The sequence below is a fragment of the Mugil cephalus genome, chromosome 17 (genome assembly GCF_022458985.1).
Source record: "Mugil cephalus isolate CIBA_MC_2020 chromosome 17, CIBA_Mcephalus_1.1, whole genome shotgun sequence".
Classification (NCBI taxonomy): domain Eukaryota; kingdom Metazoa; phylum Chordata; class Actinopteri; order Mugiliformes; family Mugilidae; genus Mugil; species Mugil cephalus.
In genome coordinates this window covers 3,836,892-3,851,906 of record NC_061786.1, presented here as the reverse complement: position 1 = coordinate 3,851,906, position 15,015 = coordinate 3,836,892, and the positions used below count along the sequence as shown (strand labels likewise).

At 41.1% G+C, this 15,015-nt stretch overlaps 1 protein-coding gene across 4 annotated transcripts in view; it reads right to left on the bottom strand.

The window, feature by feature from the left end:
* LOC125023896 (leucine-rich repeat and fibronectin type-III domain-containing protein 2) overlaps positions 1 to 15,015 on the bottom strand; it is a 135,721-nt gene that overhangs the window by 53,706 nt on the left and 67,000 nt on the right. For 3 of the 4 annotated variants that reach the window (XM_047611458.1, XM_047611460.1, XM_047611459.1), the window contains exon 3: positions 7,134 to 7,254. The exons of the other annotated variant lie outside the window; for it this stretch is intronic. The gene's annotated coding sequence lies outside the window, so the exon portion shown is untranslated. The remainder of the gene's footprint in view (positions 1 to 7,133; positions 7,255 to 15,015) is intronic. 4 annotated transcript variants of the gene reach the window in all.

The following is a 15,015-nucleotide window of genomic DNA, read 5'->3' as shown; positions in this document are numbered from 1 at the left end:
CTGCTTTTCCCTGTGTTATCTGATCCTGGAGCTGACAGAGACATCAAAATCCTGACACACATACCATATCGCACATGGCAAATTCATGACATCTGCACATGCTGCCAAAGATGAAAGCCATGAGTCTAGTACAAGGCAAGCGGGAATAGATGTACAGTAATGAGGGCCTTGGGGCCTGGCTTAATGAGGAGGATTAGTGAACCATGATAGGGCTCCTGTGCACAGCTGTAAGAGAAGCTGGTGGTGGCGATGGCGAGATGGACGAAGGTGAAGCAGTTTGTCAGGTAGAGGACGGGCTCACCTCGTCTCCGGGGGAAACCCGACGGAGGGAGTGCAGACCAATAAATGAGCCCAGATTGTAAAAGCTGACAAGTGCAATCAATAGATCACAGGGTGATATTAACTCACTATCATCTCTTTGATATCCTGCAGAGATGGGACGAAGGCAGGGAGGTAGATTCAACAAGTTCTCCTCAATGCAAATGTTCAAGATTCACTTTGAGGAAGCACATCATGTGACCTCTGTTTCTAATGAATGACTTTATTTGCTGGTAAAATAAAAAGACACATTTTATCATGAGTTTCTTCTGCAATGAAGAGGTCATTATTGATACAGTTTGGAGCTATGATTCCGCATTCCCCCATTTATCCTACTTCGATGATCATTACTGGAAATTGTATACGGCTAAAGATCAATAGTTGATATGTTTCTCTTGTTTATTAGAGCAATCAGTCTTGCATGTGGATGCAGTAGAATTCACCTGTTTGCTCTGCCGGTTCTCTGAATCAAATTTGAGGTTGGTCAAGATCCAGCTCTCTGCTACTATATCTTACCAAATGGCCTTGCGGAATAACAGTGATTCAACACCAAAGTGGCTCAGTGAAGGTCACCTGAGCTTCCACTCATAATAAGGTGGAACCAGAAACCATGAGTTGTAAGGATGACCGAAAGGGCCACCTACAGAACGACCGCTAAGGCTAACAAGCTACAAGTCAGGAACATGCCGACATCACAGGGTCAACATTACACTCAGGGTGGCATTAGGTCTGTACCCATAGTTACAATTGCTACTTGAACACTGTCATGTGCTGCCAGGTAGGCAGACACATGTTATTCAAAGCGAAATCAAAATTATGTATTGAACAAGAACTTAAAAAGAGTTTAAAAACAGCTCATATAAAACTATATATGTGTTTCTAGAAGGCAGTTCTTGGACTTTATAGACCCCCTTATGGCCTACGTCACTGTGATATTACAGCGTCATCTGGAGACAAAACAGATGAAGCTCGAGGAAAACACTGTCAGTGTCAACTGGGAAAATGTTATTTTGCTGTATTTTGGGGGGGCAAAACTGAAGAAGCAAAAACACTAGCTTGGAGTTTTATGGAATACCAGCCATTGCCAGTGGGAGAGGACTTTGGTTGAACGCAATTAAAAGAAAGGATGGGTGTGAGACAATCATCATCAACTCTCTGTTAGCAGTGCACATGTGATATCAGGTAAGATTAATATCTAATACATCATCATTTAAAGCCTGGACAATTTAAGGGTTGGACAAAATTGTGACTGAAATAACGTTAAGTTAATCATTATTTGGAGGATTCTTGATACATGCTCATGCTAATGCTAACCGTGAGCTAACGCAACATTAGTTGTATGTCTGAGGGCCGTCTAAGCAGAATTTGCATTTACTACATTACCCTCTGCAGTCGGTCTACTTCTTGTTATATCCTTGTTGGAGAGGCTTCACTTGATAAAGACAGCTCAGACTTTGTCCCCTCTGTGTCCTCTGGTCAATTTGTCTAACCAGTGAGTGGGAGTGTAAGGTTTGCTGAATATAATCCCATCAGTCAGAGTCAACTTTTTAAAATAACACTCAAGGTCTGGGGAGTGAGTGAATTAGTATATCCTCTGGAATATGCCTTTTCCTCGTCCATTCTTGCCAAAAACAGTCCGTTGAAATATGCTAACCGCTTTTTACAAGCTACAGTGTTTGAGCTCTTTTGCCTCCAGCTAGGCCCCGCCCCTGAAAAAACGTCACCCTGTTCATAAACTGTGAAGCAGTCTGTAACACAAAAAAAAAATCCAAGAAGCAAAATATGCAGAAAAACATTACATTAGATAAACATTACTTTGAAGACATATTGTATTTTGACCACCTTCTTGTCTCTCACACCACCAGCTCTGGTTTCTATTAAAGTATGTTCTGTGGGTGTAATTAAGTAAGCTTAGTTTAGGTTCACAGTACAGCATATGATTTGGACTTGCTATAATTAGACTCCTGGAAATAGCTTTATCTAAGACAGTCAGCTTTGCACATTATATTTTACATTTCAATGAAAAGTCAGAGCAGCACATATGGGTTTGCAGACTCCAAAAGATTCTGTTCTTACTGGGTTTGCAGAGCTTAAAATTTGTTTCCTGCTGTGATGATGATCTCAAAGATCAGTTTCAGGCCACTTCACTTTTCTTCCCTTAGATTTTATGAAAACCTCTGTCTTATGTGTGCAGTATGTGTGCATAATTTTGGGAGAGGTTTTAGTCTTTAGGCATCCCATCAACCCGCAAGAGCAAAAATATCCTATATATGTCTGACATTTTGGAAGAAATCAACTCCATGCCTGGCGGATTGTGTTTTATCTTTTTTTTTTCTTTCCCTGAACACTTGCAATGACTGTCATCGGCTTTGCCTGGGGTGTGTCGCCTCCTTGCCATCACACACCTGAACTCGTTATCTGTTTTCTTCCCCTGAAACAAAACTGAAACAAGCACGGATTAACTCAATGTCATGGCAGCTTTGTCCCTGGGATAATAGGGGACAATGAGCTTTGCACTGACAGCAGCAAATGATGCCAATTTTCTCGCAGAGAGAGAGCATGATGGAATGAGAAGAGGAGAAGAGTTTGGGGAGACAGCTTAAGACTCTAATCCAACTTGGTAAATTAGTACGCTCTGGGTTTTGGTGACTGTTTGTCCTGCTGAAGTGATTCATATCATCCGATCATCTAGAGTAGGTACAGGGAGAAACACTGGCTCCATATGTGGCAGTGTTTTTTTCAAAGATTAGCTCATATTACTGGGAAACGAAGCTATGACATATTTTGTCTTAAAAAAGGCTAAAGAGATTTTCTCAAGCATGAAGATATTACTCATCCATAGATCCTCAGTTAACGATGACCTTCAACGCTCATTAAAGCATTCATATGGAAAGAACAAACATGGCCACTGGGTTATCTAATCTGCTGCATGGTGTCTGACCCTCTGTCAGATTAGTCATGTATTTGTTTGTTTTTTGTTTTTTATTTATTTTGGTTAAATGCCAACACTGCAAGCAAATGGAGCCAACTGTACTTTTTAGATTAATCCAACTAAAGAGAAACCTAACTAAAAGGTGCACACAGTCAACACCCACTGATAACTGTTTGTTCTAAGACATATTTTAAATCCTAGAAAAAGTTTTTATCTGCTTCACGGCCCTTCTTCTTTTCTTATCATACTACCCCTGTAGCACCCTCTCCTTGTGGTAACCAATGTTCCCATGTGACCTTTTCACATCGCTTATCATCATATTCTGTTAAAGTTGTTGTTGTTTCTGTCATGATTGCCAGCTAAATTATTCAACATGTGAACTGATTATCTACCAGAAGCACATTCAGAGCCAGATTAATCAAGAAAATGGTGCTTTTGGTTATGAAGTGTTTACTGCAGAAGGCTTGGATTCACTGGCCGTCTGTGGCCTTTCAATGTGGAGTTCGCATGTTCTCCCTGCGTCTGTGTGGTATTTCTCCGGGTACTCCGGCCAAAGAGATGCTCATTAGGCTAATTGGTGATTCTAATTCCATTGGTGATTGGCCATAAGTGTGAGTCTGAATGGTTGTCTGTCTCTCTGCGTTAGCGATGAATAAATGTCTAGTACAGGTTTCTCTAAGGCAGCACTTCATCATTGAGACTGTACTGAAACTGGTACAACTGTCTATAGAAGTGAAGGAGAGCTTGCAGGACACACAGCAGTGGATTTCTGTGGCCTCTATTTTTTTAATGAAAGAAATAAATAAACACTCTGTTACGAATACGAATAAAAGATTAAGTGATATGGCATCACTTAAACTCACAAACTATACACAAGGCATCACAGCTGGCATGGAAACAGTCGAGAGAGAGAGAGAGAGAGAGAGAGAAAAAAAAATCGTCGAATCTCTTTATGTGGACTTTATGTGGAACACCATACTCATACTAGGTTGAGCCTCCTTTTTCTCTCCGAACAGCCTCAATTCTTTCACAACGTGTCAGGAAACTTCCTCAGAGGTTTTGTTCCGTCTCAACATGACTGCATCACATCATTGCTGCAGATGTGTCAGCCGCCTGTTCTTGATGCCAATCTCTCATTCTACCACCTCCCAAAGGTGGAGGCCACTGAACTTCACTGAACTGAAACCAGTGTGGGATGCCTTTTGTTTTTTTTTTTTGACAAGCTGCATTACCTGGAAGTAGTCATTACAAGATGGGCCCACCTCAAGGCAGGACTTTTTTTATTTTTTCTTCCATTCTGAGCGAGTTTCTTCTCAACAGAGGGGCTATTTAAGTCAGTAAGCTCTCTGTTTGGCTTCTGTCAGCTCTAAACAGCCCGGCCTGTGAGATCTCTCATCAACGACGAGCTTCAGTCTGCAGAACTGCCATTCATGGGCAATTTTTATTTTTCATTTTTTCCTTTTTCAACACTCTGTTTCTAGATATTCACCACAGCCCTCTCTAGCTGTGTCACTCACACCAGCCCATCTGCTGCCATCAGCCAATGTGTAACAGTCAAAGAATTTTTCTCTCATTCTGATGTTTCATGTCAACAGTAACTGGCCGATACGAGCTGTGTCTGCAGGATTCTAATCTTGTTTGGCTGATTGGTCAGCTCCATGAATAAGTAGTGTGAAAACGTGAGTAAAATATAATCTTTGTAAATGTCTTAACATGAGATAGATATGTAGAGACTATGACCTTGGTTGGTGGGTGGTGCATGTCTAAGTAACATCTACATGAATGCCAGGTCCAAAGTTTCCCAGCAGAACATTGTATATAACAATCAGTCAAAACATTACAACCACTGACATGTCAACTAAATATCATTGACCATCTTGTGACAATACAAAGAGGAGTCATCTGTGTAAACGCATAAATGACACACAATCTTTGACACAAACCTTCATATGTATTTGGGGCTGAACGTACACACATCTGTGCCTGCAATGCAATGTAGCCAAGTGCTTAACCCACCCTGCACGCGAGTAACTACGCAGAGAAACCAGGTTATATGCAGTTAGACAATGCAGGACAATTTCTGACAACTGTACCAAGTTGTCAGAAATTGGCAATTACCATAGGTCAGCTTCAGTTGCATCTTTGTAACTGGACTTGTTGAGTTATATCACTCATGCAAGTAGCTTCTTCAATTCTAAACTACTTGTGTGCAGTTTAAGTTCTTATTAGGAACATCTGGGGCTCATGGAAGACTGGAAGGCCTTGCTTCATATCTGCTTAGTTTTAGCTTTTCTTTTGGAACCATGGCATTTTTTATGCAGCCACTTCTTGATTCCTTTTGTGTTAGAAGTGTGTACAGTCAGTAGTGGGCCCTGCACTCTTTAAAGTCTCGGAACTTTATAGTCAGAGGTTCAGTTTACCGTAACTCCTGAGAAATAAGGGATAATAAGAAATAAGAGAAATATACCTTACCACAACAGCTGCTTAAGTGCATATACTATAAACCCATGGACTGATGGATAACTGTCACCACTTCATTGTTATGAACCTCAGTGTGATGAGAGACTTGAACAATACACTTCAATAATGTTGATTTAAATGCGATTATGTGTGGTGACAATGGTATAATGTGTCACATGTCATACCTTTAACTGTCATTAACACTCCTCTCACACCTGCCATCCACATGCGACATTCCCCCTGAGTTCTGATCAACAAGCCTTTGCATTCGCACCTGGTTGCCACTATTGCATTAATACTGCAAAATTTCTGCCCTTGTATTTTGAACGGCATCAACCCAGTCTGGATCTAATATCACAAAATACACACTATCCGAATGCACCGAGGCCAAACACACTTTCCATAAGAGTCCACCAAACGAAATGCTTCTGAGGTTTCCAGACAAATTTATCTACATATAGATAGTCTGTTATACTAGATGTAAATGGGATCAAGCAAAAATTCGACTAGCCTTGTTGGCACCACGATAGGACATTGTGTTTTTCCTGTAAAAAGAAGTGGAGGGAGCAAAAGTTTCCTACACCTGTTTATAGTGAGCAACTGCTTGGTTATCCAGATTTAACCTGTACATATTCTAATTTAACTTGAAAATATTATTAATTTTATCATTAAAGTTAATATTGCATCTTCACTGAATGCTTTGCTGTAATCTGGAGTTAGTCTTATCTGCTTCAGTTGTTCCCTGAGGCGAATTCTGCATCTACAAGGGGGCATCCAAGTCCTTCTTACTCAGCCCTGTTCCTAATAGCAGAAAATGTTGCAAAGGCTGTCTGCACTGTGCTCCGACTGTGCTTGCCAGAAAAGTAAACTGGATGTTTGCTTGGATCACCTGTGTCATTATATTTGTACTGTATTTCATATCCTGTGGAAACTCTTTGGTGGAGTGGCAAACATCTCATGGTCATATTTGAAAGCATTGTATTTATGTGTCTGTAAAGGCTCTCAGTCATCCAGGTCACGGTGTACGCAGACACGTTGGACAAAGGCAGTTGGACTTTCTGGAAGACATTTCACCACTCATCAAAGTAGCTTCTTAGTTTTAGTCTTTACAAAAGTCATCTTAAGTTATTATGAACTGGTGGGACGTTGAGGTTTAATTGGGACATCTGTGGATGTAGCTCATTGGAAACTTACTGTAGCTGAAGAAGCTACTCGGATGAGTGGCAAAATGTCTTCAAGAAGCTTTACAAGTGTATCAGAGTAGATTTAAAACCACCACAGAATGGAAAAACCCAGAGTATACCCCAAAGAGTATAGTGATTGAGTAAGGGGACTCTCTGCCCATAGGTCTGCTGAAATTTTCCACTGGCAAACGTCAACATGAGTAAATTCTCTTTTCAAACTACATTACGTTTGTACTCACAGTAGCAGTAGGTTGGTCAGGTCAGGTATCCAAACACATATTGATTCACGTCAAGAAAGTGGGGTCAGATTTGCACAACACCTCTTCCTTGTCGTTCTGTGTCACATTTGTCTCTGTTCACCTAAGACAAGGAGAGGCACAAAGGAGTAAACGACATCAGCGAAAAGCAATTATCTGTGGTGATTGTTCATTTGGTCATAATAATGCTAAGTGACACATTTGCCTTCCATGTGGCATCCCGTACCAGATGATGCTGCAGCGGAATTAAAACATCAAACATTGAAAGTGCACTTTAGCGTGCAGGAGAGAGCAAAGAGAGAAAAAAATGCTTCCCCTTTGGTAATTACATCCCTCCAAGTCTTTGATTTCAGTCTGTAGTATTAGAGGATGGGTGGGTCTGTTTGAGGAGAAATATATAAAAGGTGCGCAGAGAGGTCAAACATTGGCAGATCCAGATTCATGAGGTTTTAAGACAAGGCTTCAAAGGAGTCCTGCCTGACAAAATCTGTTAACTTTGTGAAAGGAGGAAATGGAGAATGGTGTAATAATACGGCATGAATACACCTCCTCATTAAAATTCTGTGACCATGTCAGAGCACATGTCCTCCAAGAACCCACTGCGTCTCTCCCTAATGAGAAGAAGATAAAAGCACAGAGAAAAAGGTACACATTAAGGTTTCAGAATGTTTATTCTGGTTTAAAGAAAAAAAAAGAAACTGTGTCTTCATGCTTCAGGCTGCATGAGGCGAATAAACAAAAGCAGTTTTTGAATACCCATTGCAATTAGAGCTGTCTGCACAGAACAATATATCTCTCAGCTAAAACAAGGCCCTTCTAAAAAACTACATCTGTCTTCACCTAATCACATGACTGTGTTGGAACAATAAATGACAAAATCCCACTGGCTGACCCGCAGTGGGACAGAGGCTGCAATCTCACGGCAATGGACCAGAAGAGTCACCAAATCAAGTGTGCCAGTGTGATACTGGGAACAAGTATGGCGTCACAGTGGTCTAGCAATGGCAAAAGAGGCAAATTGTTTAATGCATTAAAAATAGTCGATCTGGTGATGTCCCCATTAGAAACCTGCTGATACTTTCAACGACGTGATGCTTCTTTAAAGAGCCTGCTCAGAAAAATCATGAGACAACAAATACGCACCATTTTCTCTGAGATGCAGCGGTATCCAGCCATCCAGATCATTTTCTTCTAATTTCTCCAAGGTATTTGACATTACTGCCATTGGAGGCGAGTGAACTTATTTTAAGGCACTCGCAAGATTGTAAAATTGAATTTAAAACACCAACAGCAATGTTTCATTCCAGTAACTTCCACAGAATACACTGTTAATAGTTCCTTAAATACCGCTTAAATAGTTTCGCTGAGTTTGTCCAAAGCTCAACTACTCGGCGTTGGTTTTCACTCCATTACTAATTAAGTCAAATAAAGATCCATGATGCTTAACGCTTGCTCAGATTGACAGCTCCTAGTGTTCTAAGTTAACAAATTACTTCTACCAACACCACTGCAAATAAAAAAGGTGCTTTCATCTCTCTGCCAACACTTAAAAGCTGTGAAAGGATCAAGTAAAAATTTACTACTGCATCTCAGATAAGGACCGGTGCCAAGAATGAGGACTTTAAAGCGGGTCCTGATCCCTGGCATGGCCAAAGAGAGCACAACTTATTAAAACATTTCACAGTTACATCATGGCTCATCCACACTTACAGGGAGAGCGTTTCCAAGCAGTTGAAGGAGGAAGCTCACACTAGATACGACAGATGGTTTGTTTGTATATATATATAAAAGCACACATACATACATACATGAAACCAGTTGTCTTGGGAACAGTTAATTTCATTTTTAATTTCCAACAATGACGGTGACTTAACGATCACTATCTATCACAGGCAGGCTAATTGCAACTGAAAGCTTACAAGCAGCTGTGTAGTTAGCGTGTTTGTAAGAAACATTTGAGCGCAAAAGTAATTTGTTACCACACCTAAAACACGCTCCTAGCTGGATTACATCTGGTCTACAGCTCTGTGGAGACATGATGGATGGTCTTGTGATCTTGATGTCTCACTCGCTGAATCCAGCCTCCTCTCAAGATACAGACAGAACAGGCCTCATTATTTGTAGAGAGAAAACAGCGAGCAATAGATAGTTCAAGTCCAGGACATTTCAAGTCAGAACTATCTGCAGCTAATATAGATAATCAGACTGAACTTCCTCATGGTTTGATGTTCATTTTAGTCTATTTGTGAGTTAATAGTTGGTCCTAAAAAGAGCAGTTCTCAATTCCCATTCAGACCAACTTTTACTGCATGTTATTTCTTATCATTTCTTTCCCGTCTATTTCTACTGTTTTAGAAAAACGCACAAAACCAAAATGACAATAATACCAAGATCAACACAAATAACATTCCTATGAGGGGCAGTCTACTTGGCTAAATAAAATAAAATAGTTCCACAACAGATAGTTAGGCGTCTGGTCTGAGCGGCTCTTGTAGATTACCATCTCTATTAGGTTAAGTCTGGATTTTGATTGATGCCACTCTGCTGTAGATTTACTGGGACACCTCTCCTAAGTTTATCAAGGTACCTTACCTTGATAAACTCGGGTGTCCATTTCCCCCTTGACAACAGTGAGCTGTCAAGTCCGACAGGGAGCTAAGCAGCCCCCCACTTCCACTATTCCCAAGAAGGGGTAGATGCCGCGCTAAATCCTCTCCATGTATAGCCAGTTTGTCAAACTGTGGACTCCTGAGCATCTAAACTCACTGAGATTACTTTGTAATCCTCTCCAGGTTTATGCAAATCAACAATGGTGGATCACAAAGCTTCTGAGATCTCTTTTATTGGCGAGGAACACAGCGGATTCAGGCGAAGTAGCTCTAACACGCAACTCCAGACTCAACCTACACACTTAATGGTTGTGCGGTGCATTCGAAACAGAGAAAAAACCTCCACTGATTGGTAGATTAGGTTCAAATGCAAAGTATTTCATAAATAAGTGCAGACAATTCTAAAGGACTTCCTTGATTTGTCTTGCCATTGTAATTTTCAGTGAAGAAAAAATATTTGTGGACCATACTTCTGGGTGGAATAGACAAAGAGTCAATTATGGAATCAGTGACACAGTGACAAGTTGCAGAATATCCTCCCAGAATCCCATTGACAAGCCCTTTCCGCATGTTGGGGTTTTACTAAGCCACAGAGATTTCCCGACTCGCCCTGGTTGCAGTGGTTAGGTGTCGCCAAGTACACCTCTGCTTTCACTCTGGCAACACGGTTTCCCCTAATGAGATTGCGTCGCCTGCTAGCGCTGTTCTCCGTTTCTCCATAAGGCCACCTACAGCAGCGCGAGTGCCCACTCTGCCTATCGGTGGGTTTAACATTGTTTGAGTGCAAACAGGCATGAAGTTGTAAAAGTTCAACCAGAATACAGACACTTAGAATTTCACGCTGCATAACTACTGCTGCCACACGTGTCGCGCAGGTCACCAACAACTGTCACTCCTGATTATGGTTGAAGTAACGTAGTGAAGCACGTTACATCCGTTTCTCCGCCACACTATAGTGCCTCTGCGGTGGCTTATGGTTTCTTGATGCATATCCATTTCTTGACGCAATGCCAAATGTCTCCAGTAAGGTGTGAGCTACGGAATCCCTAAGAGGAAACAAATGAAGTTCCGTCCAAGTGATCAATCAAGAGTGCGGTCTGGTCTTTTGCCCGCTCTCTAAAGGATCAATTGAGGTGGACGGAAGAAGCCAACAAATGATTTAAATGAGTGTTTAAGCTCCACGTGTCCAGTATTTACCGTCACTTAATCACGAGCAAGATCGCGCCGCCAACATCCCATCTGCCAGGGTCCGAGTTGTACTAAGAATTCATTTGCGAGAATAAAGGAGCATGGGAACATCAGGAGACGCTGTGAACAACGCTTTAAAACCATAACAACGCAGAGCACAACATGTAAACCAAACACAGATGCAGACAAACATCCACAGTGCATTCATTTGGTGACGAGAAATGGCAACAGGTGCAGTACAAAAACACACAAACAGCCACATTAATCGTCTGATGTGAGCCAACGAGAACACATCTGTTCCCAAACCTAGGCCACGGCTGGTCTTCTGCAAGGCCTCCTTTAGATCATATTTAATCATCTCGCGTATGAGTTTCTGAGCACAATGTGCATTTAAATTAAACAAGGGAATCATGGTTGATTAATAGAACTCGGGGCCAAATGTAAACTCTCATTACTTTCAAGGGGAGATGAAGTCTGTTGAGAAATTGCCTTTTCGCATCTTACAGCCACGCGTTGCTCCTGGTACTCGTGTAATATTTCTGATCAGATGCTCTACTTATGAGACAAATCGGCCATTCATTTCAACACAGGCCCTAACAAAACCCCTCCATCGACCTGAAGGCTTTAAAACTCTTTCACACTGTATAAACGTGTACGAGTGTCCTCATAAAGTACACACGTCATAAATTAATTCATCTGGCATGTCAAATCTGATGATGAAAACAGAAAAGCAACAGACCAGTTCAAAGAGGGCCCATAAAGCTCCACCCCGTTTGAACCAAGCCCGCTGTGAATACATACATCTATGCTTGTGTATCCAGTGCACTAACATTAATGTAGTACAGCTATTATTCTAAGAAGCTGAAGGTTGTTTTTGCAATCATTATTGTGCTCATTATAATTTTGTTTTCTGGGGATAAAAAAAAAAAAAAGGTAGCATGGGATCCCACTGTGTTAATGTTGCCTGGTATTCAACTAAGAGTGCATGTAATGCCAAATCAGTTCTTGTTCACCATGTATTTTCTTACTATTTAGGTCAATTAAACAGCCTGTAGGCTATAACGGCCTGCTGCGGGAATCCAGCTCAAAAAAAAAAACAAAAAGTAATACAAAATCTGCTTGATATTAGGGATATATTATTTAAAATAAGCAAAACGACCTGTCAAAAGAACAGGAAGATTTGACTTTTCATAACAAGTACATAATATCTAGCCCACAGCTATCTGCAAACCAGTGTTTTTAGACTTAAAACTAATAAATTTGCGTAAATAGAAGGAAAATATGAGCATAACTGTTTTCCTCAATTGCGAAAGTTGGGACTTCACAGCACTCTTTACGTCGCGTCCCGTTGCTGTGCCATGTAGTGAGACTGGCACTAAAGCAATGAACTACATTTCCTCATCATCTGCTTTTAAAGAGATGAAAAAAATGAGATGCTTGGAATAAGAAAATCTAACCTGACAAAGTAGTTTTCCACTTGTCTTTGTTCATCTAAAACCTGTTGTGGCAGTCGTCATTTTGAGCACTAACTTGCTAAGTAACTCAAAATATCTTATTCTCTGATCTTATCCTCTAATATAATTCAGGAACAAAACACTTAAAGCCAGTCAAATGCTAATACAATGCAAATACTGCCTTGATATAAGATATTTAATTTTAGTTAGACGTCAGTTTTTCCTGGTGCTGTGTTCAATGTGACGGCCAAGCAACACAGAGTGAGCCAAACATAAGACTCTTGATACAATGAAGGACCTTATATCTGTGTCAGAGTCTGAGACTGCTTCATCTATTGATAGCGCAAAGGTGACAAATGAGAAGAGAGGACGAACCTGACAGGACAGCACTCACTGAGCTTGGCTATTAATTCAGCGAGATCGGCACTTCAGATTTTTTATTTTATGAAAATGATTGTATGCACCCCGGCTCCACATTACAAGGACCATTTTTTTTAAATCCCAGTAACTAGTCTGAGATTGCTACAGTATGGCAGATTAGTTGATGCTGGTGAATTTATGAGCAGCTAAAGACAAAGAATAACGTGTACATACCATTTATTCATATATCAGTTTTCATATCATTGACCATCTGTTACCAGATTTGATCAGTTCCTAAAGTGAAGTAACAGACGAGACCGACCACAGAAAATGTATGCGCATGACAAATTCAGACTGGCTTCCATCTTAAAGGATCCTTTCGGAACAATCCAACACTACTTTCTCACGCAGTTAGCTGGTGATTAAAAAGGAAGCAAGTCACATGTTATCCAGACATTTAGTCTTTAATCCAACACTCGGGCAAATATACCTAGGGGCGAAACCTGAGTAACTTTCTTTACAAAGCTTGACAAAGCTCCTCCTGAACCACAGGCAATTTTACACAACTGTTTTTTTTTTCCCCAGACAGATTTCAACAAACCATGACTACTAAATCGTCTCTGACATGTAAAACCAGTGCGCTGCCTCTTTAACTTTCAAAGTCCGCACAGTGAGTCAGACGGCCCCTGACAGTCTGTGGGATGCTTGTACAGCGCGAGATTTGTGGGCCGAGGAAATCTATAAGTTCTGGGAGTTTACACTGACTTTGCCTTGTCTTTCACAAGTTGTACAGCCGACTCTTTAGCATTATGATCACCTGGATCTGGATTATCAAAGAAGCTGGTTATTGTCCTTGGATATCACATTCCATCTCCCTCTGCAAACAGGCCTGCCATAGAAACTTGACAGGTTGCTGAGTATTCCATGACACTATCAATCTGAAGGGATTTGCACATGACAACTTACCTGTAAATGAGGTTTCTCAAAGACCTGAGGTCAGAAGGAATGCCAAGCACGTCCCTCTACCCCACTCCTGAACCAGGGCCGTCCTTTTGAATGCTAATGAATTACGTCTTCAAAGACACAAAGTTCCCTAAAGTCACCTTATTATATCAGACGATGCTGCGCGTGGAGACGTCGAAGTCAGGGAAAACGATGAAAAAAAGTGCGCGCTTGTACTTTAGCAGCAATATCTGGATTGAACTCACACACCACAAACAGACTAACACACTGTCTCACTCAATGTAGGAGCTATTTTTCCAGCGCTGTGCTTTACATGTCGTCAATAATGTACGTCTTCTTCCAGATGCTTAATGCTTTGCATTGCCTTTTGCGCAGCCTGCATTCTGAGCCAGAGATGACAAACCACTGAACACGCTCCTACAGCCACTGAACCCTCTCTGCGGTGAACCTACCGTGTTGTTACAACACTGTAGGCTCAGTGCAGGGGAGGTAGACTTGACCCGCTGTTGCCTCTATCTTTAGCTCTGCAGCACACAGTTGTGGACTGCTTCAGTGGGCTGCTACATAATTCATACGTGTTTGAGCAAAATCAGCTTGAAAGGAATTAATGCTACCTTAGCTCAAACCAGCAGCCATTTAATCGTCATCACGATGCTTAACAGTCGTAACTTGCGACTCTGCGACTTCCCGGGAGATTACAAAGTGTGTAAGGACGGAGCGCTGGGCGATAAAGCAGCTCACATGGGTGGGTGGGGGCGTCATATTTTACAACAAATTAGAGGAGAATAGTTATAAAAACAGATCATAAAAGCCTGGTTAACCCTGCACAAACATCTAATGGCATAGAACATTAAAACAGCATTTGCGTGCGCACTAGCTACAGAATGCTGAAATGTCTCCTTCTAGCTTTGTGCTTGTTCAGACCATAATTGCTAAGGAGGACAATTGCAAACATGCTTCGAGTTGTTGTTTGCGCTCCAGTCCTAGCAACAGTGTTAATGAATTGTCATTAACACAAAAACAATATATTCAGCTAATGTAAAGACAATAAAATGACAACAAATATGTGATGCAACGGAAGTAGCAAAAGTAGGCTATTTATCGTGACTACTACAAGAAAAGCGGTTTTATCCTACGAATTTATGTTGCATATAAAACTCTGACCTATTTTAGGACTTTTCAGGATTTTGTTTATTATATAGTTACTTCTTCGTTAGCTCCTGTTCTTATTTCCATGTGCAACATTTCAGGAGTTATCCAGGATCTTCTCAGCCTGACATTTATTTTCCT